Genomic DNA, 9097 nt, shown 5'->3' on the forward strand with positions numbered 1-9097 from the left:
ATTAATGGTCTTTTGTTTTTTATAATTATTGAAACATTGGTCGAAGTAAAACTATAAGAAAAATTATAATTCAGCTTTATCAACGCCGAGAGAAACAAGAGACTTCGGTTCAATTATGCTATGGAGATGTCTCAATTCTTCTGGCGTAGGCCCCCTTAGATTGATTTATGTACAGTGATTATATGAAACAACAATTTGCTTCCTTGTATGGAATGATGTTCTTATGTTAATTAATGTGTTTGAACAATTCCAAATACAAATCCAAAATTGAGTGAGGGATTGGTTAAGAGACCAAACCATGCCCGTCCCATTTTCCACATATCAACCTATGATTTGATTTAAAAATTTAAATTAACTTATGAGACCAATTCTAGAAACTTGAAAAAATGTACATTCGGAAAATGGTCTAAATAATGATTAAATAACACATATTCAATCCTTAAAAATCCTTTACAAAATTAAAGTTGCTGTATTTTTGTCCAGCAATTCAGAAAATTAAATTTTAAGACAAAGAATTTGCATAATTTTTATTAATTGTAAGAGTTTCTAAAAACTTTTTTATGTGTTTTAAAAATATTCTAAAGGAAATAAGTTAAATTGTTAAAAGTTTTAGTGCCTAAGTTAATTTTTAACTAGATTCATTAATTATTAAATTTTTAGTTTCATCTTTTGAATGTTAATAAATATTTAGTATAAGCTGTTTATTACACTTCTTAATTTTATGTGAAAATTATTGTGAAATAAGGAAAATTGGAAGAAATGTCGGTCCTCTCGAACAATTTAGTTTCGAAGAAAGTTTCCCGTATGAGTACTATGTGATACTAATGAGCCATACGATCAAATTCCATACGATCATTTTCCATACGATTAAAATCCGTACGATCATTTTCCATAGGATGAAAATTCATACAATCAAAATCCATATGATCATTTTCCATACGATCATTTTTCATACGATCAAAATCCATACGATCATTTTCCATATGATCAAAATCCATACGATCATTTTATTTATTTAGATTAGTTTTTGTATAGATAGATAATTTTAAAACTTTTTACTAAATATTTGTTCTGTAACTATCAATTAGTGTTTCAGAAAAAGTGTTGATAATTTTTTTATTTTGAATTGTCATTATAACTTTCTAAAAGATCAAAATATGTCAATAAAATAAATATAATAAACATATTAAGAATTAATATGTCGTTAATATATAAAAATAATAAAAAATATTAAAAAATAAAATATGTTAAGATAATAAATTATATTATATTATATTATTTAAAATTTAATATTAAATTTTAATAGTTTAAAATCGAATATGTAAAGTAGTTATATAAGACCAAATATTTTTCTATAAATAATGGTGTCGAAAATTGTCATGTATCAACCAAGGTAAAATTTACAATAAATTTTGCAAAGGGATGAGTATATTAAAGAAAATAAAAGAACAAGAGAACCCTGTAAAGTAATGTAGCTGTATTGCGTTCTAGTGTCCTTAATCTAAATTTGACTGCCGACCTTAATCAAGTGCAGTAATGTACAGCGCATCCCCATTATATATTTTCTTTCTTTATGAGCACTTAAAGTTAATGAGTTAGAATGAAATAGATTTCAGGCCCGTCGTAAAACGGTTATAGGAAAATACTTAGGGACGACAGATCTTATCCTTTTATCCGGTTTATGGATACGATAAGTAAATTAAGCTTAGTCCGTACCCGTTTCTGTTATTCATACGAATCTGTTAATCGCGACTGGAGCACCAAAAGTTTTCTCAATAATTGTAATTCATTTTCAATCAACGATTCAATCGTCGTTACAATTCATAAGTAAATTTAAAAGTTACATAAGTGGTTATTATAATTATGGTTTCTAAGGTAAAATTTAATTTTGATCAGGTAGAATTTCCCTACGCATAATCACACCCCAGAAGAATCTCAGCGTAAAAAAGTAAACAATCTCCACTATACTCAAAATGCTACAACCTAAAACTAAGCCCAGAACTCCGCCAATTTGCGCTGAAAACAACGTCGTCAATTAGCAATATTTACTTGAAAAATATACGTACAAACAACATCCATTCTGGTAAATATCACGTTCCTCTTGTATCTAATAATAGGAAAATCCGTGCTTTGTATCTCTAAATTAGTATCCAAGAACCATGTAATTGTGTTGTAGTATACAACATCGTAGGTAGTATAATCGCAGCTTACCATACAGTCACACAGAATGTTTTCGTTCGCATCAATCAACGTTATGATGTCACTGCTGTGTTTAGACAAGCAGTACAGTCCAGTCAAATTACAAATTTTCTCGTTGCTTTTCACCCTGTAGTAATAAGGGAGACAGCCGCAATATTTCATACACAATCTCATCCTGCATTCAATCATGCAGAGCGTTTGAGTGTAAACGGGACTGTGAGGTAAATCTTCGGCCTCATCAAACTTCCGGCATTTTCTTTGCAGCCTGTTCAGATTTAAAAATTGTTTCGAGCTAATTGTTGAGGAGCTCGTATACTTTATCGTTTGGAACGTCAACTCGTCGGTGTCCAAATTTTTTGCCAATATATCTATAACATCCCTAGGTGTGAGCAAGAACACTTTATAATTTTTGTTGATGGCCCTTGTGGTAAACAGTGCCTCTTCGAAAGCACCGTAAAGTATTTTCTCGTGGGTAAAAGTAACGTTAGTTGAATTTATGAATCTAAAAATTGAAATAACAAACACACTTAAAAGTTCTTGAGTTAATGAAATTACCATTTCATTAAAAATTAAACGAAGTAGCTTTTAAATACCCACCCAGGAGAGAAGTAATATAATACGTCGGGATTAAAAGTTGTGCAAACGCCGGCTTCTGTAAATGTTCTAATGAAAGGCGTGTTTTCCTTGTCCATTGGATATTTGTGCTTCCATTTTCTTTGATCCGAACCGGTGTTTCCCACCATAAGTGGTATTATTTGATTTAGAACGTCTCTGTACTGAGACGGCTCCAGATACTCCAATTTCTCGCCCGTCGCGTACTCTTTGAGCTTGTAATATGTTTTGTAATCAGTGAAAGCTAAATCTTTCAAGTAATTTTCAACAGATTTATTCCACGGGATTTTATTGCTGGAATTCGTAAAGTTGGTGTACATTTTTCCGGTTACAGAAGTCATTCGAACTTACTCCGTGATTTTTAAAAACAATTTTCGTGCATTTGACACAAATCCCATTTCGCAAATTGTGACGGACGGAAATTCGCACTCCCAGTTCGTGTAGTCTCTTTCGAATGACAAAATTGCCGGATTCACCCTATAGTGCTCGTAAACTTGCAGGCCTTGCATTATACCGAATGTCGCTGAAATGACCACGATCGCCAACCAGATCAACCTAAAAAAATTTTTGCCTCCTCCTACACCTACTTATTTTGTGTGATTTATATGGAAAGTATTAAAAATGGATTTTTTATTATCTATTTTTAATATAATTTTATTATTACAGACTGTAAAACTTTTATTTATAAATTAACCTACTTACAGAAATTATAAATGAAAATGTAATAGAGCACCTATAAAGTTATACAGATATATGACACGATTCCAGAGATTTAGTATTAATAAAAAAGTCTAATACAAATTTATATTTGCGATAAAAGTTTCATAAAGTAAGTAATTTGTGGAATTATAAAAGTGGAATTTTGCTACTTAAGCATCAGTGACGTTTATGGTGGTTTATATGTTCGTCGTAAAAATACATACATATTTAATCCATTTCTTAAATTATCCAAAAAGTAAATTTAGTTTTTGAACCGTTTTAGATTTTACACATAAAATATTTTCAATAAGTTTAATTATGACAAAACAGTACTGTATATGCGGTAATTAAAGTAAAAGTTAGTTACATTAAAAGTTTGACGCAGAAAAGTTTGCCTAGAGTAGTTCGTGCAGGTGTAGACAAAAATTAAAAGTAAATAAAAGTATCATTTAATGATTAATATTACTTTGTGTAACATTACTAAATTACTTCAATACAAAACATAGAGTAGTAGAATGTTCAAATTTAAAGGATATACTTAAAATAAAGTTCTCTTTTGAACTTAATGAAACCTGTTGAGATTTCGAGTTAAAAGATAGTTTGAAGTATATAATTATATACTTTATAGGGATATAAAAGATGTTTTTTATTTGGTTATTTAATGGACAAATTTAATATTCTCATTAGATTTTTTCTCTGGCATGAAACGACAATAAATGTTTAAAATTATTATAATAGGCATCACTTTGGCAAACTTTCACTGCTGATGTCACTGTTGTTTATGTACTTGTAACACCATCTGTAAATGTTCGATTTTATTTCATTTAAATTAGTTATACTTATTAAACTGGCGTATATTTATATTTCACAGTTAGAAGTAGATATCATACATTTTTAACTTTAAAATTTAACATACGTTTATGAGTAGAGTATTTAAATATATACTTAAAATTTTCTGCAGCTTCAAAAGCCCCCTTTTAAGCTTAATGAAACCTGTTCCGATTTCAAATAAAGAGATTGATTAATATGCAGAATTTAAATATTTAATAAGGAATGAAGTTTATTATTTACTTAATTGAAACACGTCTAACTAAATTTAATATTCTCTTTGGATTTTTTTCTTTAGTATTCGAAGTTAATAAAATAGGTGGCTTAGGTAAACTTTCACTGCTGACTAATTTTTGTTATTGCTGAAGCAGACATTGTATAATACCTAGCTATAAAAATATATTTATTGTAAACATAAACATTTAAATGAGATATAAATACAGTCAAATAAATGTAATGCTTAAACTGGACAATTTTTTTTGTAATATAACATTTTTTGAAAGACTTAAATAAAAATTATTTATTGAACTTATTACATTTAAAGTTAAACTAAGTTCACAATATTCAGAAAAATATTATAAAACATTGTCTTTACAATTTTAATACTAATTATTTATAATAATTGTAATAATATTTATTATCTTATTTCAATATTTTAAACATTATTTAACTGAGATATATTTATACATTAGAGTTAATATATACCTTATTTAATATCGAATAAAACTGACGGCAAACATAGGGGATATTGCAAGTTCGGTTAAAAGAAAGAAAGTGTAAAAATTATCAAATGTACTCAAAGTACCTTAACTTTTATTGTATCTTGAGAAATATTATCGGAGATTTGAAGTAAGGCATCCCGTAACTGCAGAAGTGTGGTAGGAGCCGGTTCATGAGTATCTAATGCCCTTTGAACAACATCCTACATGTGTTCGATGGGATTCAGGTCGGGTGATATTGTAGGCAAAGAAAGATGCGAAATTTCAAGTTCCTCATCATGTTAAATTGTTCATGTTGCCGTCACAAATATACATCAGCATCCGGCATCCATTTCTAAAAGCGTGGACAAATCCGCGATGCGTTGGAAAATTTCTTGGCCTCCACGTTCCAACTCGTCTCGAATTATTATGAAAACCATACCTGGACTCATTAAAATACAGCATGGAGTTCCATTGGACCACCCAATGTTGTTTATCTCGCGCCCATCGCACCTGTCTTGTCGGTGTCAATCAGTGAGGGGTACTCTTCTCACTGGTCTTCGTGAAGTCGATTTCTAATTGTTCTAATAGATACTCTTCTACCAGTGGCAACATGGAATCGGAGAAGTATCAAGGTGGCCGATATTGTAGTGTCCCTTCTAGTTTTTTGGGTGATGTATCTAACGGCCTTCCTGACGGTTGTGCACCGTACGTACGTACACTATGCGTTTATCTTTGTCTCCTTATAAGTCTACTTATCAGACTTTATGATGTTCCCATTGCTATCGCAACATCGACTTGGTGCATGCCACCCTGAATCATACTTTACCAGTAATAAAGAATTGTTTTTAATTATTTTGTTGTGTGGTAAATACACTGCATATATTTGAAAAAATAATCTTGAAAAGCTCGCCAAAGAAATACGTAAGTATTGGATTAAGGTAGCAAAAATTCAATATTCCCCATTTCTTGCCGACAGTTTATATTAAAACTTTTAAGTTTATTTCTTGACCTCTTATTACCTTTAAACTTATGTCACGAACACATTTTCTTTGCAATTGCATTACATATAACAATTATTATGTTTTACAGCCTACCATCGAATAAAATATAGGTTTAACACTTGATGCTTGCGTATCGTGGATTTCTTTACGAAATAACTTGCTATTGTAATAAAACTTTTATGCATTTTTACAGTTACAAACCCGATAAATTTAATTTACAACTGTTAATCTTTATTTAATCGCATATAACAATAGTTGTAAGTGCTGTAATGAGCACAGATGACGTCAGCAGATGCTCCTCAACAAGAGTGATGAGATTAAACATCAAAGTTTAAAAAAATGTTATGTTTTCATAAAAAATGAGTTTTAAACAAATATGTCAACAATACTAAGGCAATTTAAATACATCGATGCACAAAAAACAAAACATTACCTTTCTAAAAAATACCTGTGTTTGGCCACAATATGGTATAAACCATGAACCGAACCAATACCGAAACAGAACTGCACATGACGCTTTATTAACGTCCAGTATCCACGTTTTTCGATTTTTTCATGCGCCATCGTGCATTTTGTATTGTTTCAGTTTTAATTTGAATTAACAATCAGATGAACGTTATGTGTGCGCGACGAATTTCAAATGATTGTGCAATTGACTACTTAATTTAATATTCTTTGCGGCTTTATATTTGCGTGTCGCTTTAAATTGTTTGTTAACTTTTCAAACGATTTGATCAACTGTGTTAGCATCAATATTTAATGGGAGGGGACCATTGTTAATGGGCGGGTTGGAAGCCAACCCGCTTTTTGTCGACATGCAGGAATTTTAAAATTTAATATTGGCTTTCAGTTACTCGTTTGTGATAATTGATGTTCTTTATTTTGGTGTTATCTATTTTTTAACATTTAGCTGGTTTCACTAAATTATCCATGCAATTTATGAGTAATTTATTATGTATATTACAGATAGAGACCAATCAAGGGAGATCTATTATCACGTCGATTGACTTGATTAATTTATATTGGGCATTAATTTTGTGTGACTTAGTGTTTATTAATGCATTTTATAAATTCTATTTAATATTATAATTATAGAGTAATAAACTGCTACTACCCTATAATTACCTCGTACAGCACAAATATTTATGCAATTTGTAAATTTCGCAAATAATTCCCTGCAATTTATAGCAGATTACAGCGGTAATATCAGTTTATTAGTACTTTGGCTGATGATAATTACAGATGCTTTAAAACAAACTGCCTTCGTAAAATTGCAACTCTGTTTTGATACATTGAACCGATATTAAATTCGAAATATAATTATTGGGGATCAACCCCCTCAAAAAATCGAAACAAGTGTTGAATTTTAAATTGTTTCCGATCGTTATCACTAAATGGTTTTCGGCGAAAGATAATAGTTAAAAATATCAGAACGCGGAGGTGGTTGGAGGGAGTTTGCGGATGATGGGAGTTAAGCCTTACAAGCACCATTAATCACGTGATGGCAGACCGAGCGGAATGCTTACGGATTAAGGGGACACATTTGAGGGTTTTATTACATTCCGACCGTAGACAAATTATTTCTCCATTACATTTTTATATCGCTTCGAAATTAAGTATGGATTTCTTAGGCCATTTGCCTTTTCCGCGTCCCCGTGTCCTATTTATAGCTCAAGGAAGTTTCCGGAGTAAAAATTGAGTTTTCATTTAACCGACTCCGAAATTATTTCCATAATGTGGTCCGGGCTTTAACAGGTTCAGGATGTTGTAATATGTTTTAGATCCTGGATGTAAAGTAGTTGAAACTTTCAGTTTAATATCGCTGAGTTTTATAAATGCCAACGAAAGTAATCTGACGAAGGGGTGTAAAAACGTAAAATTACCCGCCATACAAATCAGTAAGAAAAAGAACGAAGACCTATTGACATTGTTCGTAACATTGCGGTATGATTAAGGTTAAAGAGATATAGATTCCTTGGCAGTTTTATTCGAATCGTTACTGGGTGATTCCAATCAGTATTTCATTGTTTTGCATGCGATGCAGCGTAGATTGAATCTGTCACAGCGGAAACAGATCGTATTCAAGCAAAAGACCGGTCCGTTGTTTGGCACACAATGGGTTGGTTTGTCATCGACATGGTCGGTGCCCCAGTGGGGTCTTGCCCGCATTCACTCTGCCATACGACGATGTTTACAGCTTCGAATGACTTGTTTTGAACTTTATACGGTCCGACTTCGCCGATTGTATTTTACTCTTTGAGAAGCCATTGGAAAGGAAATGTTATATTTGCTGCAATTTCATACGAGTCTAAGAATACATTACTGAATTTCTCTTTATGTTTTGTGGATAAGTAAACAAAGACGCTTTTATTCTTAAGTAATCTGATTACTAGCATTGAATGTTGCATTTGTAATTCGATAATTGGTGCAAAAGAATAATAATTTATGCTTACTAAATACGTAGCAAGTAAACGTTAACCCTGTTACATACTGTCCCAAATATAAATTTGTTTCAGTGCCGTAATAAACGTCATCATTGTCATGCAGCTTAGTCTCACCCAGTTTAGAGCACACTTAGGCGTTATTTAACAATTCACACACGCACTTATACATCGCCCCGATGTTATGTGTTAACTATGCGTTTCATTAATTAAATGGTGTAACTCACCGAACTTACCTGCTCGAGAAACTTGTGCTGAAGGCTGCCTTGTATGAATATTAAAATTATTTATTGCACACTTGCTATTTAACCCAGAATTTATCGTGGAACTTTGCAAAAACATTTTCATAGTGTTATTAATTGAGTTGTCAAAGGCGAATTTGAAATATTACTGTTGAAATAATAAACTTTTATTTTTATCTTATTGAAATGAACTTACTGCAAAACTAATTAATTAAATTAATCAATAAACTGACCATAAAATAATTAATTAATTAAAAAAATGACCATCCTATATTAATAAAAGTTGGTTAATGTAAATTTCTTGTTAATGCATTAACATATTCTGTGTGAGAGCGCTTTACTTTAGGTTTATTTGTTCATATTTTGAAAGTAGA

The sequence above is a fragment of the Aethina tumida genome, chromosome 3, assembly GCF_024364675.1.
Source record: "Aethina tumida isolate Nest 87 chromosome 3, icAetTumi1.1, whole genome shotgun sequence".
NCBI classification, from domain to species: domain Eukaryota; kingdom Metazoa; phylum Arthropoda; class Insecta; order Coleoptera; family Nitidulidae; genus Aethina; species Aethina tumida.